This window comes from Aphelocoma coerulescens, chromosome 5 (genome assembly GCF_041296385.1).
Source record: "Aphelocoma coerulescens isolate FSJ_1873_10779 chromosome 5, UR_Acoe_1.0, whole genome shotgun sequence".
NCBI classification, from domain to species: domain Eukaryota; kingdom Metazoa; phylum Chordata; class Aves; order Passeriformes; family Corvidae; genus Aphelocoma; species Aphelocoma coerulescens.
In genome coordinates, this window is record NC_091019.1 from 60,105,432 (window position 1) to 60,130,155 (window position 24,724).

The window sequence follows — 24,724 nt, forward strand, 5'->3', positions numbered from 1 at the left end:
CAGGTACCTGGTTTCTATTTCGACATATTTAAATATAAATAAATATATGTATATGTGTTTTATGTGATAGAAGAGTAAAGAGACACAGCTGGCCATTTTCCTGCCTTCTCTTCGTTAGGTATATTATATTATTTTCATGTTTATTTCTATTGTGCCAGTGCTTAGGAAGCCAGAGCTTTATTGTGCTCATTGGTATCAAATCACAGAACAAAAACAGCCTAAATGCTCTAGTGAGATTCTTGTGGTTGGAAGTGAGTTGGAGAAGAGCTCAGAGGAAGGACAGGGTAAGCACCCCACAACTTAATTCAAGGAGTTGTAACTTTTCTTCAAAAAATGTGTGGTTGAAGGACAGCACAGACAAAGATTCTGGGAGTGCTGTGGCAGCATGGGATGTGGGCTGGAGATACGGAGCAGCAAGATTTCATTCTTGACTTGAAGTCAGGAAGCAGTATAAGGGTTGGACTGAGTGAGTTGAAATGATTTAGCAAGTAACCTGCAGATAGTTGAGCTGATTTGTTGTTGAGGGCTAGCTGGAAAGTTAGAATTTGATTAGATTGGGTCTGGAAGAGATTGGATCTCCATAAAAATCAAAGTGCTGAAAAACAAAATCCTAGGCATTTTATACTGGACTCTCAAAACTGTTGGCTCTGATCTTCCCTAACTTCTCAAAGTGTCTGACTTTGAAACCTTGACAATTTATTTTTAATAAATGTTCTGCATATTTTTCAATTCTTTAGTTATAATTCAGAAAAAAAAACAACCACAAAAAGCAACCCTTCCTCCTCTTTCCTATTTGTGACTATCTTGCTGGAATTATTATTTTGCACTGTGTTCTTGGAGGCTGCAGAGAAGGTTTCCAGAGCTTTTCAGTTGGAGATGTGGGCATTACTATGCTGAGATGTGGGCATTACTATGCTCACAGTCAAGCTGAGCCCAGGGATATCCAACCCTAATCTCTGTCAATCTCCCAGAGCAGCCTATTTTCATTTTACTTTTGCAATGCTCCCTCTCTTAATGCCTCTTCCTTGCCTGCAGCCACTTCATTAGAAAGCCTGCAGAGCAGGAGAGGTGGATGTGTTTAATGTTGACAGGTGTCAAGCCCAAAGGAAAGGCAGTGTTTGTCTGGCTCCCTGCTCGTGTGTGAGGAGTTTGCACTTTGGCTGAACATGACGGACAGGGCATGGGGTGTTAGGGTGTGAAGTTGGCTTGTGCTGTGCAGGGGATATCACTGCTTTTAAACTGATGGGATCTATTCACTGTGTTGTCTTTTTGCTGAGACTAGATCTGAGATTCTCATAACTAAGCAACCTGTAGGGAGAAAATGCCCTCCTCAATCAAGATCAGGAATTATATATTGTTTTAACCACAGTGCTCTCCAACAACTACTACAGTTTTCTACTTGTATTTTAAAGATAGACAGTACACGTATGCTAATGTATCTGCATGCAAAATTGTCAGGACTTAGAGCCAGTGTTTGGCAGAGACAGTATAACAGACTCACAAACAGGTGGTTTTCATCACTGGATGCATAATGCTGTATGTTTTAGCCCCTTGCCTGATGCCCTGATGCTGTAGAGGAGGCAGTTCTCTCTGGACATAAATTGGGATGCATTTGCTGGAGAGGATATGAACAAAGTGCTTCCTTCATGAAGGCATCCTGCCTGGTACTTATATAAATACCTCTGGGCAAGCAGGTAAACCAGTAGCACATAATCTGTCATTGCTAAGGACAGCATTGCTGCTCTGTGTACACAAGAAAGGAAAATATGTTTAGAATGAATGTGGATGTTCTGTTCTTCATTCATGTGTGACTGAATTCTAATCTCTTTCAGTGTGCCGTAAATCCAGAATAACATACTGAAGTCAGTGCAGTTCCTGGGGATTTGTGCTACCGTAAATGAGAACAGAATAGAGATTTTTTTTTCTCTTTCTATCTTGTAATGGTGAGAAGAAAAGCTGGATTGTCAGCCTGGCTATGTTTCTTTGCTTTGCTGACTTTGTGATAAAATGGACATCATTTAAACATTCTTTATTTTTTTATATTTAGAATATAGCAGAAGGAGAGCCTTGATGGTTTTATATTTTACAGAAATATAAACATTAAAGTCATTTTTCTTTTACACGTGACTTAGAAAGCATAATTTACTTGAAAGGGCCCTGCTATATACTCTGTCCTCTATTTGTTTATCTAATTGAATAGAAGAGCATTTACTGCAGTTTCAAAGTTAAGCCAATAAACATTTGTCTTTTTATTGCAGCAACAATGTTTGACAATTGGATTGGACAACACCCATTTTAACTTGGGTTTATTTTATAGCATTGACGAAGCAAAACTCCAAGTACATTTTCTCCCCCTTGCTTGCACTGTTGCCACAAGTTGGATATTTGGCAAAAGATTCTGAAAGCCTTTCTTACAAGTTGCCTGTGTTATTTACATCATCCTTGTTCCCTTCACCATATAGGTCATCTCACAACTTTACATTTTATTTCACATATACCTGGGTGTCCTGGGTCCCTGGTGTGTGCAACAAGATGTAGAGATATGAGCAGTGGGATTTTAAATGGATCTACATTTAAATTTCCAGTTAAAATCAAGAGGAGAACAGCAAAAGCCAAACTGAATATTTATCTGTTATGTGCCATGCTCACACCAGAACATCTGTTCATCCACTCTACCTGCTTCAAATCCAGGAACACCATGGTTATAGGGGTGCTTAAAACTTATTTTCACTATCAGTTAGAAGACGCTGTTGGCATACTTAGATTTAAAAATACTTAAAGATTGCTGTATTATTTTATTTTTGCTCTATAAATGGCATTCTGAATTGTGCTGCCTGTATCAAATAGCTCCTAGAACATCCCTCCTAATCAGTTCCTTTTGGGAGCAGGATCATCGGGCTCGTTCTGAAGCTGTGCCAGTGCTGGCAGTGCATGGGGACTACAGATGAGATCTTTGTTACAGAAGCATGAGATCAATTCACCATTCTGGGCCGTGTAGTAAATGCATTCCTGACTGAATGTTACATCATTTTTATGTTCCTGGGACAGCATTGTACTGTGTCTCCTCACTGAAAGAGCCATGTTCATTAGATACAGGAAGTCCTGCTAATCATCCATAACGCAACATTAACAGCTGCTGGTAGATCTTTGAATGCCCACTGATCAGGGGAGAGTTTGCAGGAGATTTGGGGCTTCTTTGCTGTGATTGTTTTCCTCAGCATGCTTCAGGATCTGAAGTTCGGTAAAAAAAAAAAAAAAAAAAAGGCAGTTAATCCTTAAGGTTGTGAGGAAAACTTTTAAAACATGCACCAGATGGAAATCAGTGCAGTAGTGTCTGCAGGCAGACAGATAGGCTGAGAAGCAATCTGAAGGCTGACACTATTTGGATTAAAGGCAAAAGAGCTGCAAAGCAGTCGTGCAACTTAGATATCATCAATACAGTACAGGGGCTCTGCAGTTCTGCAGTGAGCCCTGTCTTGTTTCACATGGTTGATAGCTTTGTTTTTGCCAGTGGCTCAAGATAAACCCAATTTTCTCTCTGGTTGATTTGTGCTCCCTTTCTTTTGTATAGACAACTTCCATTACTTCCTTTGGCAGTGTACATGGATAGCTGACTCAGGAATGGAGCTGACCGGAAAAAAAGATTTCCAGTCTATGGACAATAAATTTATATTTCTCCACTTGTTTTCTGCTCATTTTCTCACAACAAGAAAAAAAAAAAGAGAAAAGAGCATGACTGATGAATGGCGAGATGTTTGCTTTGAACTGTTTTGTTCTATATGAAACCCTTATGCTGGAGTTGATAAGCCTAGTGGCTGCTTTGTGTGTAGTGAAGTCTTCAGGAATCTATCCTGGGTGCCAGCAGTTACTCCTTAGCCCCAGATTGGGATCCCTGACACCTCTCTGTGAGTGAGATATAGCAGGATTTCTACAGATTATGCTCCAGAACAATCCATTGTTCATGCAGGAGTCCTGCATGTCAGGCTCCCATCCAGTTTATGGGACAAACTCTCTGCTGACAGTGTTGCTGGTTTTGGTAGAGATAATATTAATCCAACATCCTCTTGGTAATACTAAAATAAATGGTGAAATAAACCCCAAGGTAGTTTACAGTGTCTGGGAGGAAAAGTGCATAGCAAATCACATCTTGTACCCTGGAATCCAGATGGTTCCCCAATGTCAGCAGCAAACAGGGGATGTGGTTTCAGGGAACTGGATATTCCATGTGACACAGAGGTGATGTGGGCCAAAAGCACATGAAAGCACCTTCATTCCTGGTCCTTCCAACACAGGAAAATGTCCATAAACTGTAACAACCTGCTCAGGAGGGAGAGCTCTGCCAAATGAATAGCACAGAGCTGGCAGCAGCTGCTGGCTAAAACAGGAAGGCAGCTGGTATCTATGGATAGTGCCCATGGAGGGGAACTGCCCTAAGAGATGGCAAAGGTAAAGCAGAGCAATAACTAAAGAAATGCCTGTCTTCTGGGTGGAGGTGTTTGCATGCAGCACCTTGCTACACACCTAAGTGCTGGGCAGCTGGAGGTGTTGATACTCTGCAAGACCATACATGGTACCATTTGCTTTGATAGTAGCAATTAGTGGGCCAGTAGAATAAACAATGATTCTGCAAAAATTAGGACTGATCCATTCATGGATGGATCTGGGACAAAGATGGAGTCCCATGCTTGTCATCAGTCAATGCTCCCCCTCAAGGTGTTTAGTGTCCAGCCAGATATCACTGCAAGATCCTTACAACAGACCATTTATTTTTGTACATTAGCTGCATTGCACAGTATCCTGGTCCTCCAAAGCAGCTCTTTGCTGTCAGTATGCTCTGTATGCTCTAGTGCAGGCAGGCAGAAGAGCAGGTCCCAGGATCTTCTCACAAAATTTAAAACAAACAAAAAAACCCAATATCATGGAGTGCCTCGGTTTTGCCCAATTCACTCTTGCAGGGAGATGCTGTATGGCATTGCAATAGCCAGAATTTGCAGTAAGAAGCCACAGTAAGGCAAGCTTAAATGAAAACTAAGAAGTGTGTTTCCAACAGTGGGCATCATTCACCATGGGAGCACAAGTTCCAAGGGAAACCATCGCATGGTTGCTGATGGTTAATATGCTATTTTCTGGTAGTTCGTAGACAAGTTGATAGATTCAACCAAGTTTCATCTGTTACAGACTGTGAGCAAGGCAAGTAGGGATTTATCTGGGGAGAAGTGCATAGCAGAAAATACACTGGTTCCAGTCCTCCACTCTCTCCTGTTTCCTGGTGTCCCTCCTGTGTTCCCAGCAGGGAGCCTCAGGAGGACAAACTGCAGAACTGGCACCATTTGTGCCTGCGGCTCTGTGACAACAGGGCTGCTCCCTTGGTATTCAAGGTGATGTAGGGAAAAGAGGACTTAAGCTTCATGTTTCTGCATCTTCACCCTTCCTTTTGTCCTTCCCTCCCTTGAATTTGGGAGTTCAGTGCTGCTGGGAGAAAAGAGTGGGAGACCTGGCTTTGAAGGAGATGAATCCTAGAACAGAACGGAGTCTTAGGCTGTTATTTCTACCTGGTCACAGAGAATAAAGTAAGTTTCTGCTGTTACTGGATGCTACATCCAGACAGGACAAGATGCTTGAAGCCCTCAAATGTTGTTATCTGCTGTTAGCCAACAACATGAAAAATGTAGCATTTGAGTTCCAAGTCCTAGAAATTGGCCATGAGGATTCACAATGAATAAACATTTTAGTTGCCCTGCACTAGGAGTCTTTAATGATTTTGTGTTTTTCTTCACAAACTTGGAGGCTTGAAATGAATTATTTAGGTGAAAGATGGGTCTTTCTTATGATTATGATTTGTTGTCTTTGTCTACTTAGACACCCAGTACTGTAGGTTAAAGAAACATGTCAGAAGATTTGCTTTGATATCCTTAAACCTGGAAACAATGGATTCATACCAGAGAATGAGACTGTTGTGAAACTGAAGTCTTGGCTTTAGCTGCAGAAGTAATTTTAACAGGCGTCCACATGTGTTTAATAAAATCAGATTTCCACCTTTCCAAGTGGAAATAGTCACAGCAGCATATTTTGCAGTTCCCACTCAAGCCAAGCAGGATGTGATAGTAATGACACTGTTGCTAGAGCAGGGAAAGTGGAATCAAACAGCTTTGCAATCCATCTCACACTTCCCAGCTAACAAACTGAGCAGGAAAGTGTTAAATCTCCTCCAGCAATGCTGTATGGGAGCCTGTCAGTCAACTTTGCCTTTATTTGCAACCCAAGCAAAGAAGTAGGTCCTCCAAATTAGGTCATCTGTTTTCTTCATTCTGAAATATTTTTATTAAAATTAAAGTGTTGTCTGTATCTTCTCCCAGAGAGAAAATAAACATTGGCATCTAAAGTGCTGGAAGACAAACACTTGGTGCTGGGCAACTTGATTAAAGTGTATTCCTTGTAATGAGCGGTGCCTCCCTTATCCTGCCATTGTGTTCAGGCAAGAAAAAAAAAAGGAGGGCCTGCCCTTTCCCATTGTACAGTCACATTTTCCAAGTGCAGTGAAAATGGGTTTTATAAAAAGCTCTAAAAAATAAAAAAAAAAAGTGAAAGATGAACTCTGTCTTTTAGTAAGGCACTGGTGCAACTCTTCAACAATGGCAACCTTGTGCACCTTGTATATAGGAAAACTGTTGAAGTTGGTGCTCTATCTAACCGACCAGAAAAGGAAGATAATAGTGATAAAAATGGTCTGGGATAAATGTTATCTGAGCTTTGCTTAAAAGTTTGCTACTAGAATCAAAGCTGAATTTTGCTTGGGAAAGGTAATAAAGGAAAAAGTGATTTGCAGCAGAAGACTGTGTTTGTACTGTTGCATTTTATCACTGCCATCACCAATGCTGACATCTGCATTTATCTACCAGTGTACATTAGCCAGCAGTCCACTAATACATTAACAGACATTATTAGCTGTAATAGCCCAGTTCAGTCAGATGTAGTGAGAGAATCACAGAGTCTCTCCATCATGTTTGCCCTTATCCAGAGAGAGTTGCTTGTGGGCAATCACCTGTGTGCAAACTGGGCAGAAGAAATGAAAACTGTGCATTGTATGCTTGCAATTTGGAAACATTAAAAAGAAGCTGTAGTCAGTAGAAATATACACCTATCCTCAAAAATAAAAACCCCAACAAAGTAAATTTGAGACTTAGGCTAAGCCATGTCCTCAGCTCTGTTTTGTGGCACTTCTATTTGTTTTAAAGATTCAGCATGGATTTTCCTCGGTGCCTTTGAGTGCTGAGTTTTACTGTACTGGTTCCACCACCACCAGACTCAGTAAACAAGGATGTGCCCAGGGAAAAACAGACATGGTTAAAAAGATTTGTGTTACCAGCCAAAATCTGGTGAGGTTAGTTTGGGCTTCTAGCAGCCAAAATAAAACAGTTGTGCAGGGCCAAGAATTTTGAGTTAGAGAGGGCTGGAGGAATTCTAAATATGCTACAGAAGTGGAAGCAACAGGACTTGGCAACATCCTTGGTCGAGATAGAGAAACGACGTGTCTCGCTAGCCAAACAACAGGGTGGTGTTGAAAGAGAGAGTGAGATGGCAAAACCCTTGGGCAGAGAGGATATCCAGGAAGGAGTGTTTGAAACTTGGGCCTGGATGGAGATTAAAAGTTAGCTCTAATGAAACACCCATTTGCTCAGATATTTGGTTCACTGTAAATATAAATTCTTGACCTAAAATTCTTCTTTAGTACGATCAAGGGACCTGAGCTGACCAAATAATCCTAAGAGCCAGCAAAAACATGCACTCTTGAGGTATTCACAGACAAATACAATATATATACCTCCATCCATACTTACAAATATGTGTGTTAAATGGACATGGTTTTGACATAATAGTTGAAATAACAAATATTTCATACTAGAATAGTATTAAACAATTACAGTAAAGAATCTAATTTCCTTGTGCTTAACTTTAGTTCTGTATCAACACATTTGTTTTTAGGCTTTCTTCTTTTCCTTCCTAATTTTAGGGATAATTACACTCCCTGTAGCTGCTTCACTAATAGAAAGAAATTTACCTATGGAGCATGCATCAGAGAAGCAGAATGTATAAATGCTTGTACCTGTTTGGCAAGAGAATTAGCCAAGTGATGCTAATTGACACTGAACACCTTGAGGGGGAATATTTTTATAGTCACCAATTACACACTAATGTGTATTGATTGAGAGGCAAGCAGTGCAAACACCAATTCCTCAGCAAAGAAGAAAAATGCACTCAGCCAGCATGCCATTTTTGCTGTCTGATTTTCTTTGTTTTTAGCACCAAGTCCAATATAAAAGGCAGGTACTTTCAGTTGATTAAAATTACCCATTTTATCCAGGAACACATCAATAGATAGGCGTGTAAAAGGTAGAGATTTTATCTCACTCAAAGAAAACATGGGTTTGGTTCACTCTTACTCTTTGAATTTGTGTTTGTGGCTTATTACCATTGTAATCAACAAAATATAAATCTCCTTCCAAGCACTTGCTTGAGCCTGACAGCTCAAAGGAAGCATTTTTCAGCTGGACTCTTCCATCCAGACCCCCAGACTGCTCAGGGTCTTTTTGAATTCTTGTGTTGGAGCTGTCGGAGCTCACAGATGTAGTGTTTGGGTTAGTCAGCAAAAACTAGCCCCGTGTTGCTCTGCTGGTGTCTGGCATCCAGAGCCTGGACTGCAGGAGCAGAAGGGATGCACGTGCCCCGCAGGGCCTGGAGCCCGCCGAGGGCGGAGACACAGCTCATGCCAAGATATGCAAAGAATTGAAATGAAGATTCTCCTAACCCTATACAACATGCATTTTCCAAAAAATGCCTAGATCTCTCATCAAAGTAAAACGTAATTAGGGATATTATTGCATGCCTTCTTAATTGGAACAGCTTGTGACAGAGAAGTATTTGGAAGGATAACAAAGTGCAGGCATTGTGTGTGCGTGGCTCTGTTGGAAATGCTGGCTGGCAGATCCATGTCCGTGCAGAGCAGATGAATGGTGAGGGTCAGTGGGGCTGCCCAGGTGCCCAAAGTGGTTCATGTGCAGAAAGGTTGGCTCAGAGCTTCTGTCGTAATCACAGTCAGACACTGTTAAGATTCCTCTGGGCTAAACAGGAGTATGTCGCTCCCCTGTGAGCAGTAGGGAGTACTTTAATAAGTCATGTATAACTGTGAGTGACACCTTTTCTCCAGAAGTATGAGGGAATTATCAACTTTCTGCCTTGTCTTGAAGTTAGTGTCCCAAATGCAAAGCCGGCGGTATCAACGGGAGGACAAAGTGTGCGGCCAGTGTAGAAAACTATTCCCGTGATACCCAGCCATGAGAGTGAGACACCAGCAAATGAATGGGAAGAGTTCCCACAGAGAGGGTAGTGGAGAGAGACCATAGATGGCATTTGGCCACAATTAGGGAGGGGTTGACACCAGGGGGGTGAAAGATGCCTTCATTCTTCTCGTGTGGTTGGCTCTGCACTGCCACAGCCAGAGGAATAATACCCCAGGGGACTGCTCGCCCAGACAGGCTGGCCACGGGCCAGGTATTAATTTCTCTGGGTTCCTGTGTGGAAGCAGGGAAAGTGAAGAAAAGTGTTAGAAATGAAAATAAGATGAGAATATTAATGATGTTTGCCATGGGGTTTCTTCTTAGGCAGTATGCTGCTTGCACACCCCCAGAGTAAACGTAGAAACAAGTTTGTTATTTTCATATGATTAATAAGGTATTTTTTTTCTTTAATACTTTTCTTGGTGGAAGTGTAGCTGAAAAGATTGATTTTAATGTGGTGCATTGAGAAGAGCTGTTGCCTGATACTCCATAGTTAAGTTGAAGTATCGGACACTGGAGTAATAAAAACCTACTTGCTTTGATCTTGTAGTTAAAAAATGATTAAAGTATAGAATTGCATGTGCTGACATTAGACCTCCACCCACAGAGAGATTTAAAGCTGTCAGGGGAAAAAGGAAAGTTGAAAGACAGCTTAAATATAATAATTCAGAAATTGAGCTGCTTTGTTATTTCAAAGATGGTCAGAGTAAAGGGGATTTTTCATACCCTATTTGTTATACTAGATCTAAGAACCAAATCCCAGGACATTTCCTCTTGCATACAACCAGAAAGATGAAAATTGCTAAGAAGAGGTAGCATAGGAGAGATCTACATTTCCATATTTTCTGTTGAACTGAACTCACTGAATGTACAGCCTTGGGGATTCCCTCTTCCTCTCCTGGTACCTCCACCCTGTGCAGGGCGACCCCTGCCCTCCCTTCTTCTGTGTGCTGCAAATAGCAAAGATCTCAGAATTCAGCAATATGGTTTGCAGGGATGAAAAGCTTTCTTCTTTTAATTGTATGCATATTGTCATCTCCCAGGCACATGAAATTACCTTGTGGAATTGCAATTATGAGCTTATTACTGGTTTATCTAATTGTTAAAGAATACAGAGACTTGTTGAGTTGGGTTTCTGGCCTCTGACATCTAAGCTGCTCCAGCAAAGGCACACCCTTACACCCACACACAATCCTGATTTAAGTCAGTAGGAAGCCTCTGGTTTTGCATAAGCATTTTGTAGCCAGTATAGAGACTTACAAAAATGTATTGGCTGATGCTTGCATGATTACATCTGCCCAGCCAGGTTTCTTAATTCTTTTGTAGCGATGACTTTGCTTATGCAGTCAGTATTTGATCTTGCAGTGTCCTTGATTATACAGATAATTTTGATTCTCTGGCAAATTACAGACCCTTAGCATTTTGTCAAACATTCTTCAATAAAAGGACTTCTGTGATAAAAAAACCACAGTAGCGTTCACTGCAAATGACCCTGGAGATCAGACAGAACATTAGATGAGTGAGCTGGGTTTCACTAAAACTGCTTCATTGCTATTAACATTATGATCCTGATCAGAAATTGCAGTGTGACTGAGGTTAACGTTGCTATTCTCTGAGAATAAAGACCCAGAAATCACACCATGTCATCTCTGAGACATGAGATGCTAGGACAAGAAGATTCCAAGACAGCTTTCTGGAATCAGCTTCATTTACACGGGATGCAACACTTTTGCTTTTGAATTCCCTGCCATGTTGGCAATGCCATGCTGTTCTTCTACTGTATTCTTTACCAGATGTTCATTGCTGAAGCACACACTTTTTCAGAAAACATGTTGGTTTTTGGGATCAGTAGGATTCTTGCAATTCACTGCTTTGATATGTATTGCCCTTCTCAATATCAAAATTTAAATACTGTATGTCTGGCTGCTGGGGTGGACAGGAAGTTCATTTTGTCCTTCCAACCAGCAAGGATCCCCTTGCTGCTTGAAGAGGTCTGGAACTCCTGCAGGACAAACTCCTGAGGCAGAAGACTTGTCTTCTCAGAAAGCTGTTCCCATCATGGCTTTGTGGACAAGGGAACCTTCCAACCACGCAGAGTTTCCCCTGTGTTGTTTGCTGAAAGAATCATTCCTTTCCCGATCACCTGCAAAGCACACTGAAATCCACAATGAGAGACCTCTTCAGGTGAGAAGAATAGTGTTAAACACTCAGATTTTCCTGTCTGATGGTTTGTTTCCTGGTTAATTTTGAATTTTCATTGCTCCATGAGATGGAAGGACAGCAATCTGGCACGATGAGGCAGGGTTTGCCTCTTGGAAGTGCAGGTGTGTTCTCCAGCATCTCAATCCCTTGGGGGCATTGAGGAAATGGTTTAGGATCTTGCTTATCCTTAAGTTAGTCTTAACAACAATTGGAAGTAGAAGTTTAAAATCATGATGTAACAGGGGATGTCATAGCAGTACGTAGCACACGGATTAGGTATAAACGGGGGAAAATGAGGCAGTTCCACAGAAAATCATAGCAAAGTAGATCATCATACTTGGCCAGCTTCATCTGCGCTAACTCTGGCTATAAGGAAATATCCACTGGGATATGGGCACTCTCAGGCAGACCTGTCAGAGATACCCAGTCAGACTTGCAGACATGTGCCTTTGGGCTCCTCTGAAAATTGATAGAATGAGGTGTTTACAGATCATTTCAGACAGCAAAGGTTTGTCTTGGGGTTTTACTACAGCACATTGAAAATGGACATATTTTAAATGGTCACATCCTCTCTGCCAAATGCAAATACATAGCGCTTTCAAGTTAAAATAGCAAAAAACATCTTGAAGCTTATATCTGTGGAAATAAACCTTCTAAGCTAATAGTAAATTACTATTTATAATTGCCTGTTGGGATGCCTGACATCAGATGGTTGTACTACTAACATGAGAACGGTATCTGACAGGTTGGGAAAAACACATGGCAGGAGATGGGAATATTGATTCGTAGGCAAAATTCAGAAGGAGGGGGAGGGAGACAACGGCCAAGAATGTGCTTTACTTTTTAAGAAAGTGACATTCCTACCACCAAAACAAAAACCTGAGAAAGAAAGCACATTCCAAAATGATATCATCACATTCCTTCTATACAGACAAACATGCAGCACTGTAGCTGATGTTTCCTGCGTTTGTGATTTCCCTCAAAGAGTGTTTCAATGAGAGATGTTTTCAAATAGGAAAAGAAATTCAGTTTCAATGTCCTTAGGAGCCTCTTAGCAAAGTTAGACCATCTCTCTGAGGCCAAGACTGGCTTAAACAACATCTGGGTTGGCTAATATATCAACTTGTAAATTTGTGATGGAGGTAGAAAGTAGGTTTTCTTGTCTTCAGTGACACTTTTTAGAGAATATCCACATATTCTGGTGGATGCTTTAGGCTGAATAATACATGAGATTTTTATTTGTATTGTATTAAAACAGAGTTTGCAAGATGTCTTGATTTCCAGGTTTGCAAGTGAATAGGAGGCCTGTGAGGCTTGAGAGGATTTGTGTTAAATTGACTCACTGAGTGCAGCAAATAACAGCAATACCTGGACAGGGATGTGGTGATTCTCCATCATCAGGAGACTGGAGCAAGCCATACTTTTTAAACCACCGGCAACCACAAATTGAGACCACAGTGTTGAGCAGGAACTTCTGCATGAATTTCTTCAACTTGGGTTACTCCAAAGGTCAGACTGAATGATCACGAGATCATGAGCTGTGAGTGCATGGGCTGCCATAGCCAGAGATCAGCATGGGGCTTTGCCTGTGCTGTCCCGTTCAAGGTGGGGAGAAAGGGATGAGGAGATTCAGGCTCCCATTGAAGTAGTTTACAGGCTGGCAAATGTCACAGCAGCAAAGCAGGCAGAGTCTCACTGCAACTGCATGGCAGGGGAGTTGCTGTTGGTCTGCTCTCTTCTGAGTTCCATTCTTGTATAACTCAGTGGCTTCCCACAAAGTAGACCCAAACGTAACTGAAGGGAGAAAAAATTCACGATCAATTAAAAATAATAAAAGTCTGAGATTCCTGTGCTTTTTGGAGTACAGACTGCAAAACCATGGCTCTATGTATGTTATTGTTCAGAGTGTCTAATTCTGAATTCTGTTATTATGAATAACACAGTGTTATTCAGAAACCCTGAATTTCATTAACTATTAATACCTGGGGGATTTCTTTAACTGTTTCCCCATATTCCTACCTTCTATCATTAGCATCCTAAAATCAGCATTCAGGCACAGCCACTGACCTCTAGTGTGATTTGTGACAACCTAATCCTTCCCTTTCCATTTCTGTTATTTTTGCTATACAACACCTCTCTCATTGATTTCAAATGCAAGTTTGGAGGGGCAGGGTCTGCCTCTGTAAGTATGAAGAGGTCTTGTTCTCGCTCAGGGTTTTCAGTACAAACCTGCAATATTATTATAAGAAATAATATTTGTTTTTGAAAGAACAAACATTTACTCCATCCTTTACTCAGGTCAGTAGCTCAATCCTTATGTCAAATAGGTACATTTTGCTCAAGTGATGCCAAATTATGGTGTCTTCACAAACACTGGGGTCATTGTAAAATCTCTCTTGGTTCCAAGATAAATTTTTTGGTGATGAACCACCTACCACAGCAGAAACCTGATGGTCCAGCAAAGAGAATTGCCATGACAGAATTGTGCCACTCACAGCCTTTTCCAAATCATTCCCCTGCTGATGGCAATTTCTCTTCAAATGCTGTTCTGCTATTATAGAGTGTGTGAACCTCCTCCATCCTGCTGCCCCCAGACTGGCAGCTGCTCCTTCTGTCCTTGAAGCACTGAGGGAAGCCTGTGACTGGCATGTAGCTCTTCCTCCCCTCCAAGAAAATGACGAGGTTATATGGCAGATCCATGTTTCCTTTGTTATCTTTTTGTTTGAAGAAACAGGAGTGGACCCTGAGTAGGTCTGCAGAGGCATTCAATTAAACAAAGACATTTTATTTTAGCCACTGTTTAATGAAGAGGAAACCAATAGACAATCTTCTCTTCCTCTGGGTGAGGAAAGCATTGACAAGTGCTATATTTAGTTGTGAACTAATGCAACCTGCAAAGGGATTTTATCCAGCTTACCAGGAAATGAATCCCTCTTCATTTCTAACAACTTGAACTTCAGGGAATGGGAGCAGCTCACACTGCACTGGAAACTCATGTTCCTAAATGCATTTGAGTTTTAAAACAAAACAAAACAAAACAAAACAAAGAAAAACCCAAACTAAAAGCAGGCGAAAAAAGCAGCATTTTTAGGCAAGCAGTTCTTCTATCTGGGTGGTAATTTGGGATACACTTGGTGCCACTGGAAGGCAAGGTAGCTTTTTGTTCTTGTTCCTCTCAGTGATGATAGCCATGGGGAAGGAATGGCTGAAGTGGACTGGATGAGGGACTGTGGGCATGGCATGGGCACTGAAGCTCCATCTCCAGAGATAAGCATTGACCTCAGTTATGCCAGACAACAGTCCTGAGCGACAGGACTTTGATGTATTTATTGCTGCTGATGATTCATAAGACACTTGAGAAGACAACTAGTTCCTCATATCCCAAAACAAGTTTCCAAGTCTGGGTAGTGTAGCTGTAAGCTGAGCTAATTAAAGATAATTTTTTTGTATATGACAGGAAAATGCTGATAACATCAAACCCTAATGGAGGGAGATGGGAGAATTTCCCTGAGCTACGTGCTTTGCTGCTGAGAAAGTAGAGCTTGGCAGATGGAGGAAGATGGAACTGATTTCCAATTTAGCCTTCTATTAATGTTTTATGAATTTAAATTTAGCATAGTAATTCACTCTTCTGTAATCTTTGCAGGACTCCTATTTCCTTTCTATGGAGTGCTGAAAGGAATTCTGTAAAAATATCTGTGTATATACGTATCAAAAGTCTCTCCCATCCAAAGGAACAAGAAAGTTTTGGTACAAATTGCACAGCAATTGCCCTTCCTGCAAAATGAGGCTCAACATCCTCACTCTGTCAAAACTTCCTCTGAATGCTATGGCTTGGATCCAGGTTTGTCTGGGTCCAGGTTTTCAGGTATAGATGGGCAAGAGTGAGCAGAGGACACACGTTGTTCTTCTTCTCTTAATCTCTCTGGGCAATTAGGCTTTGGCAGAGAAAGGGTGAGAGGCAGTGAGAGTCCTTTCTTCCCCACTCTGCGTGGGCTTGAGCTACAGGCTGTGAGATTTTATCCAGTGCATTCTTATGGCACATGGGGAGTGCTCTGGCAGCAGGCCATCAAGGCATACTGATGGCATCCCAGGAAATCTCTTTAGAGAAATGCAGGAAAGTAAAATACATATCCACCCACACTGGGCACTAGGGACTATCGGAAAGATGGATGCTGATTCATTCTGCCAAAAAAAGGTACAGGGAGTGCACAGCATGAGTTACCTTCTGTCTCTCTAATCATTGATTATAATTTAATCATATTCTGAGCTTGGACTCAGCAACCTGAGATTTAGGCATATGAACTTGGACAAAAAGCATTCAGCTCCAAGGACCAAGATGGAAACAAAAAGTGATTTCTCCCGGGGCACGTTTCATATCCCATGATTGATACAGTGTCAGTGTCTCAGGCTTAATCGCTGGGAGCATCCCCATGCCTTTCATACTGCCAGGCCCTATACAGGCTGAGGGGCCAGTGGGTGAAGGCTCAGCACATGCTGGCAAGTTAATTGGGGTGTTGGTTATACTGGCATGAATCTAGAGCAGCTCTCCCAAAGCCTGTAGCAGTTGTTCTCTCTCTGCGCCACTGACACTCAGAAGTCAGAGGGCAAAACGCTGTGGATTTGGAAGTTTCAATTAGCAGTTCCAAAAGTGATGGAATCCTGTGAGGTAGTGCATCAGCCGAAAGCAAGCAGAAGGATTCCCAAAGTATAAGCATGATTCTGTAGAAAATCGGTAAGAAAAACAGACTGGGGAGGGAATTTTGCCCAGCAGGGTCTCCCCGACAGGAAGGGAATCTTTACTTGGAGAAACATGACTTTATTGTGTCAGTTGTAGCACTTTTTTTTATCATGTGCTGTTGCACAAAGACAAAAGAGGCATCTGCAAGAAGGCCTAATATGCTGATGCTAATTTAGGTGTGACTGGGTATAAAAACACAGTAATTTCAGAGCTGGGGTAGCTACTGCTGGAGATTTAGCACTGCATATCTCAGGGTCTGTCTGCTCCGACTGGCTTCCTGCCGCTATCCACCATTATGTATCAGCAGGAAATTACACTTTTATGAGTGATTTACCTTTAAACAAACACTACTACACAAACAATATGGTATTGAATTTAGTGGTTTGCCTTTTAAGTATTACAGTGAAAGACTGTAACAGCTGTCTAAGCTGATAACTACTACCTAGGGTAAGAATAATGTTGACTGAGTTATTAGTCAATTGTTTAACTAAATCTAGCTGCATCTCTCTCTTTTAACTGTGTGGCATTTACAGTTTCTTTAAACAATATAGTCCCTTGAAACATTTAACTGGTTCCTTGGGTGGGAACTTTATGGATAAAGAATTGTTTTGGAAGTCAGATCACATTTTTAATTTAAATTTTTGTATTTTTGTATTTATTCCTTTCTTTTTCATAGCCAATCCCTGGAGGGAATAGTCTCCTAGAAGTGAATTTCCATGTGGCTTGCTAAGTTTAGCAGATGAGTTGCAACCACAACTTGTGGCTAAAGATGACTAGACTGCACAGCTGGATGAATTTTGGCAGAGATGGATTGAGACAATGTAATGAATCCACTGCACACCTACTGCAGTGGCTTTTGTGAGAAGGTTTATCCTAAGATGGGGGGTCATTTTCCAAGGTCCTGAATGCCTGCAGCCGTCAAGGAGACTCTCAAGCCATTGCAAAATAGGACACAGCATGTGTGGAGGAGGTTGACCTAGCAAAATTCTTATTCCCTTTTTGAACAGTCAGGGTTAACTTCAAGCCCAGTTGAGACTTCCAGACTTCGAGGCTCCACGGTTTGGACCAGATCCAAGGTCCAGTTAAGTCACCTGGAGATTTTCCACTGACTTCACTATGCTTTGGACTAGGCACTTTGAAAGGCTATTCCCATGAATTCAAATGCCTAAAGTCAAACATGGCTTTACACAATTGAAAATCACCTGCTTTGTATGTTTTCAAAGGCAGCTCCACCACTCAGCAGTAACAATGTAGAATTGGGTTGAAAGGGTGAAAATAGATGTGGATGTGAAGTGACTCTTCAAAAAGTCCATGGCAATGGTCCAGCTCTGCCACACTGAAAATGAGAATTTTTAATGCACACTTTTATGGTCATTCCTGAACCAGATTTAAAGGGAAAAAAAATCTTGTCGCTATTGCAGAACAAGCACTCTCCTCATGTTTTATAGATTTGAAAAATCCTCGCAGCATTCTTTGAAAAGAGAAATACTTCAATGCTTCAAGGCATTCCTTTTGTTGTATCACTTCTACTACCATTTTAAAGCCAATTTTTTGGTATGAGTTCTGGTGATACTCTGGAGCTGGTCTATACCAACAGCCCGTTTTCATCAAATCACACCTGGAGTCGTTTGCCCATTGCAGGAAGAAGCAGTGCTATGCCTCAGAGACAAACTGTTCTCTGCAGCTTTGCATCTGGCAACAGCCTAGTTCCAAAGAGCAAGACTCACCCCTGAATTCATGTACAATCTACAGATAAAGGCAATCTCATGTCTTTTGTCCCACCATTAGCTTTTTGAAAGTACAGTTCCCCTTTGCCTGTAAGTGCTTTTTGTAACAAAAATCCTGGCTTTTTAAGTCAAGCTTATATCACTGTCTTTATGGTTTTCTTCTTTCAAACAAGGTCAGTTTTGAAAATTCTTTATGTATCATAAAATTATCTTTATGCATCATAAAACTATTTATGCATCAGGTATGTGGGTTCTGATGTAAATGCCCAAAAATTTAGAGAACTAGGCCCTTCTTTTTCTTATTACATGGATGAAAAAGAAGAAAAGAAAGGGTACAGAGGATTTATAAAGCTGCATGGTCTATTTCTATTGCTTATTTCCTGCCCATATCTAAGTTTTTAAAGGGTCCTCTTTTCATTAGAAGGCTAATTATTTTGTCTAGTGGGCCAAAGCATAGATGAATATTGGATTAACAATGCCCATTAACTCTCCCTCAGCAGGTGGAAGATTTGATTCTGATCTGCTTGGTGGTGGTGTAAAGGAAGAGTCATGACCTGGAACCAAATGGATATGGCAGGGTACAAAGGAGGATGAGATCAGGAGTTTCTGTTACTGTCTGGGCAGCTCCCTGCTGATGTAGCCATCCTTGGAAGAGCCAAAAATTCTTACAGTTGACTTTTCAGCTCCTTCTGTATTTTGGCGCACAAGAGCTATTGCTCACAGAGAAAGCAAATGATCTATTTTCAAGCTATTTTCCTTTTTTGTTGTCATTTTGGTTTTTTTTGTTGTTGTTTTGCTTTGTTTTGTTTTGTGTCTGCACCAAATTGGGAAGAATTGGAGGTGATGATGAGTATGAGGTTCTTAAATACACAAAAATGGCAGAACACTCTTGCACACAAATAAAAAGGGGCGCTTCTCTGTAAAACAAGTTGTCAAAAGCACTGCCTCTTAATGTGGAACAATAAAATAATCTTTCAAGCAGTTTAATGGCCAGGATGAATGAAAGAATCTGTGTATGCTTTACAAATGACCTGATTACTGCCAGCTCACATGCTTGCTCTGCAGTTGTAGTACATTAGAATTTGAAGTAGGATGTTGTTAGCAACTCTTTGCGTGGGGTGGAATTTGAATCAAAAGCTATAAATGACCTGTGACAGCAAAAATGAAAGTGCAATTGCTTTCTCACATGACCTGTTTCTTTTAGTGTCATTAAACTCAATCAATGATTAACCTTTGGTTTAACAGTGCTTGTCATTTCATAGCAAACCAAGTAGAAAAAATGTTGTCTACCTAAATAATTCCCTAGAAAATGTCTCTGAGGTACATTAATAGTTTCAGAGGTGAGAGGCTGGCCTAAATTTGAAGTGCAAAATCACTGAGTGCAATTGAGGGAATGAGAAACATCTGACTATCCGTTTGGCTGGCAGAAATCCCGCATGCAAACCCAGATTTTAGGAAGACATTGTGTCTTCTTGCACGAACAGGACAATGTTTGACTCACAAATAACACATAAGAAATAGTAATGAATGATTTCACGGAGCCTTCATCTCACTAAGATTGTTTTTTGCATAATAACTTTATGTAGTAAATATATACAAACAACGTGCTGTAATCCAAGATTGTCTGGATACGTGTTTTTTGATCTTTGTTGAGATCAAATGAGTTACGTTACTTTACACTGAATTAAGTTCTAGTTGGAATGAATTTCCTTTTGGCAACCAATTAGGATGTTTAAAGAATTTACTTTTATTTCTTGATCTCAAAAGTATTTGTGGACAGTTCACATGGACTATGTATTACTGTGCCTAACTGCTATCAGCCTGTATAATTATGTCATTTGCATATGCTAACAAGGTACATTATAGGTATGGTGTTTTCACATGCCTTTTATCCAATTAGCTCATTGTACCCAGCAGTCTTGTGTTCTGCCCCTCTGTCACCAAATTAATAAGAGTTGTGAATTGAAAATGGTTCCATTCATATGGTGTGTCTGTGCAGACAGACTTTACTTAGAAGAAATGTGGCTTCTGCTGTTCGCAATCCTGATTTATTCATTACACATGAGGGGAGGGTCTGCAGGGCCCCCAGATAAGCTGGGGAGCTTAATGTGGGAGATGCTGCCCAAACTGAGAATTTCACAAACAGTTGTGCTCTAAAAAATACCAAATTCCCAGGATGACTTCTTGTGCTCATCAAGCACCTTTCATCTGAAGGCACATGGAATAATTAACCTTTGCTTGCTTTCATTCATTTTATTTTCAAAAGGAAAAGTTGCACACAGTGAGAACTCTTTCCTCTTTTTTTCCTATATCCAAGTGTTCCAATGCACTTTGTGTAGCATTATTAGTTCAATCCCATTGAACTGGGATTCATTCCGGTGATTCAGCCATGCTCACGTGCCTTCATGTTCAGAATCATACCCAGCTACATTTCTTTTAAAAGAGGATTTGCATGTAGATTTTCACCAGGAGGATAAAAATTTTCAGAAAATTTCCTTTCTAAAATTTTGGCACAAAATATGCATGGTCCTGCACAAGAATCCTGGTGAAATCATCACCCTGTTAAAAGTGTTGCAACAGGATAGTACTGTCATCATGATCAGTGAAGTCAGAGCAGTGATGGGAAAGTATAAGGGACGAGAAGGTTAAGCTTATTATCCCCAGTGCTCTTTTCTCTCTTATCCTTGTTTAAATTGGGAATATTCCCAAAGAAAACTGCAGTGTCAGTTTAGGAACATTTATTGTCATATGATTAAAACCTCATTGACTCAATGACAGCGTAATTAATCAATGGAAAAATGAAAAGGACAGAAAAATTGGGACAACAATTTGCAAGTAGTATGCAGGCAAGAGGGAAATGGGTTAAAAGAAGTGTGGAGAATGTGGTTTTCAGTTACTCTGTTTTCTCCTTTCCCCTTCTTTCTCTCCCATCCATGTCACTCCAAGAAAAGCAGCTGGCATCTGTAGCCTGTTGTGCAGATGGGTTGAGAGGAGCACATATTCCACGATGTGTCTGGCACACTTCAAAAGTGGCTGGTGACTGATTGTGTATTTGCCAGCAGCCAGTGATTAGGGAGACTTGCTGTAGCCATGGATGTCTGGCAGCACACGAAGTCCAAGAGACTGAGGGCATAAGGAAACATCACGTTAATGTCTCTCAAAGCACTGGCCACATATGCAGCCACTTGGTAGACACAGCCTGCAGGGTGAGCATATCCCTTATCCAGACTTGTCAGTTTCACAGGAGTCCTAAGTTTCTGTTTTTATTCCTAGATGTATGTAATATGCACTGGAATATGTTGTTGTGTGTACACCTTGTGAGAAATGATGCTTGGCCTGAACAAGTTGTAGTTTAAATAGGCAGGAGCAGCAAAGGGCAGGAGATGGAAGATTTCTCCATTCCACAGGGAAGGAACTGAAACATGGAGAAATCACATTTTTGGGTGACACGTGGGAGTTGTGACAGTGCTGAGAACTAAATCCCAGTATTACAAGCCTTTTTTGAGGGTTTTAGTTTCAAAATGATTCTTTGCCTGTGTGTACAAGGCACACCTCTGACTCGAAGCCACTTGACTCTTTCCTCTAGCAAGGCAGGGCTCTGCTAACCTTGAGCACAGGTCAGATGCCAACCTTATCAGGATTCTGTGGCTCTCCTCGATTTCCACTGTGGCCTCCCTGTCATCACCACTCTGCAGCACAGCTGGAACACAGTTCTTGCTTTGTGGAGAAAGCACAGGAGCCACTTATCCCTTTCACTGTCTGCTCCCTGCCCAGCCAGCCTGGTGTTAGGACCAGGAGAGGAAATGAGGCACCGGCAGACAGGTGGCAAATGACACTGAGACGATGCTGACATGGCTGCAGCAATATTCCTGCAAAGAGCCAGCCACTGGCAGGCAGCTTTGCCACAGACTTTGCCATGCAGGCAGGACATGGCATTGCTCAGGAACTCTCTGGAGCCTCTCACTCATTTTTCTGGAATGGTACCAGCACAAAGCTGCAGCAACATGCTGGTGATTCAGGCCCAGCATGAATGGGGGGCTGGACTGGTAACTTTGCTGCATGCCAAGAGGGACTGTGCCAGAAAATTCACCGCCAGCAGCATACTTGCACCACATTCAGCTTTACAGACACCTTTCCAAAACAAATATATCTGCTTAGAATGAAATTCAGTTCTTTGTGAAGCGGCGTCAGGCTCGGCTGATTGGGGTTGTTTATGGAAAGTCGTCAGCTTTCCAGTGGTGAGTTCTCCAGCATCAAATCCACTCTGCATTCCTCATCACAAAATGAGGAGCCTTCTTCCAGCCTACACTCAGGACTCAAACTTGTGGTGATCTTCAGGAGAAGCTAAAGCAGAATATCTTCCTCCCTTTCCCCCATCATTGGGTGATCTTTCTTATTATAGGACTTACGTGCTTCCAGTGCTGTGCCCCTGGTGAACTGGGCTCTTCCTTGGTCACTAAACCCACCTCTGGCCTCAGTTTCCCATCAGATAATCTCAGTGGCACCTCCTGCCCAATCATTTGGCTGTGATAGAAGACCCATGGGCTCTGGCAGGACCTCAGCCAGCATCCAGTCACTGGAACCAAAAAAAAACCTTTATTCTGACCCACTCTCACACCTCTTCTGCACTGATGCTCTCCCAGATGATCCAGAAATTGAAGGAGGATTGGGACACCATTGACAAATGGGTGTCCATGCTCCTCATCCAGAAGTGCCCAGGTGGCAAAGACTGGTTCTCTGCCTCTGCCCTGGGCACAGACAAGGACACTGCTGTGGCAGCACACCCTCCTGAGCAAGAGCCCCAACCCACCTCTTTCACCAGAGGAACGAACTCAAATACTTGCATGAACAGAAATAAAACATGTGACAGAGAATCAGGAGGATCAGGATTGCTTATTAGTGTAGACCACTTTTCTCTGCAGTGGGAACACCTGTGCATCAGACATGGAACCTTAATCTTTGGTCAGTTTTCATACATTATTCATTACTATAAATTGCTATTGTGCCCTGATATTGCAGTCTGTCAGCTGGCACTGGCATGCCTGATGATTTCGTCAGGTATAATGGCTGCCACCAGCCTGAGCCCTAGCCTGGAAGCCTAGGAATACTAGGATATTCACCAGGTGCTTTTAGGAGAGAAAGCTTCCTACCGACAAAGCTTGGGTTGGTGTATGAGGAAAGAAGAGGAAATGCAAAGCTTGCATAGCCTCAGCTTGAAAAAACTGACAGTCACACAGCAGTCCTCAGGGAAAATACCCTAATTTGGGAGAGCAGGAGGAATAGCTGTGGATTGTTTGGCACAGGGTTGGGAATGTAGCCAGGCCAATTCCAGGGCCATGGTGGGAGCAGCTGGGCATGTCCCTGGCTGGGGAAGGACAGGCCGTGCAGAGCCAGGGGCTCCATGTGGGCATCGGATGTGGCCTGTGGGGCTTGGCATCCTGGAAGAGCCACTCTGGTTGATCCAAGCTGTAACACAGAGGGAAGCAGTGCGGGGGATTTGCCTCAGCCTTGCTTTCTCCCTCACAGAGGTAAACTATTCAACCTTCTGCACTCCAGCCCCCCGGGGGACTTGCCACCCAGTTTGAGAGCAGGCGCATTAATAAACCAACAATATCTGCGTCTGCATCTAGATCTAATCTGTGGCTGCTCAGTGAGAATCGCTGCTTCCCACCCCCAGCAACATCTTGTCAGTAGCTCTGGAGCTCATTTCTCCACCTGCAGTTTGAACATCCCATACAGTGGTGTTGATTTAGAGCCTATCCCTCCACTGTCCTGTTGAGCAGTGTTAGGGAAGTCCAGGTGATGTCCATCCCTTCAGGGAAGTGATGCCTTTCCTGCTTTCAGTGGTTGGTTCAGCACATGATTCTGGCTTGCTGGATAGACAAGCCCTTGCTGAGCTGAGCTGCAGCCCTTACCTGCTTCACTGAAAGTTCTCCAGAGGCTCTTAATTTGGCATCAGTGTTTCCTCCTGAGGTTGCTGTCAGGTTTGTCATGGTGTCACAGTCTGATCTCTGTGGAATCCTCCAGAAAGATCTTGATGGCACACAGGGCCAAGTAGAGTCTCTGCTTCCCCAAGATGCCTTCCTGCCACTTCTCTTCCTCTGTTTCCTCTGAGCTCCAGCTTCACACAACAGTGTTTAGTACCTTCAGATTCATTATTTAGCTACATTTTGGGCAAAACACTCTAAATATTAATGAAAACAAGGCCTGTTTCTTTTAACTGTTTCCCTCTGCTTGCTGATAGAAACAAGAGGAGAGCTATTCCCTGGGGACAGCCTGCCCATCTGGAGTACTCAGGCTTTTAGGGTCTGCTTTTCATCCTCTTCCCTGGCACTTGCTTCTTGCAGGGCTGGGCTGCACATTCACAGGTATATGACATTACTGCTAATACTGCAACAAGCTGGCATTCATCAAGCATCTGGGATGAAAGCTGTCTTTGAAAATGCAGGTAGGGGCCTGTGCCATGGGAAAAATGACCAGGTTTTCTAATCACTCATATGGAGTTATCTGGACACATGGCTACCTTTCATCACTTATGCTGACGCCAAAAAAAAGGGATTATAAAGCCAACATGCCTGTTGAAATGTCTGTGTGTACTAAGCTGTCATGGACTTGTTTTGGGTCAAAATAACACGTGTACTTGATTTCTTTATTTTTAAATTTTTTTAACTGTCTTGATTTTCTTGTGAGAATGTGAATAAAGAAGACACAACTTATCC

At 42.0% G+C, this 24,724-nt stretch overlaps 1 long non-coding RNA gene across 1 annotated transcript; it reads right to left on the minus strand.

Annotated features, from left to right (window-relative positions):
* Positions 1-20,728: 20,728 nt before the first annotated feature.
* Positions 20,729-24,297, minus strand: LOC138110886 (uncharacterized). Its single transcript, XR_011151142.1, has 2 exons — positions 23,921-24,297; positions 20,729-22,581 (listed from the first exon to the last, which is right to left on the minus strand). It is a non-coding gene; the product is annotated as an uncharacterized lncRNA (long non-coding RNA).
* Positions 24,298-24,724: the final 427 nt, after the last annotated feature.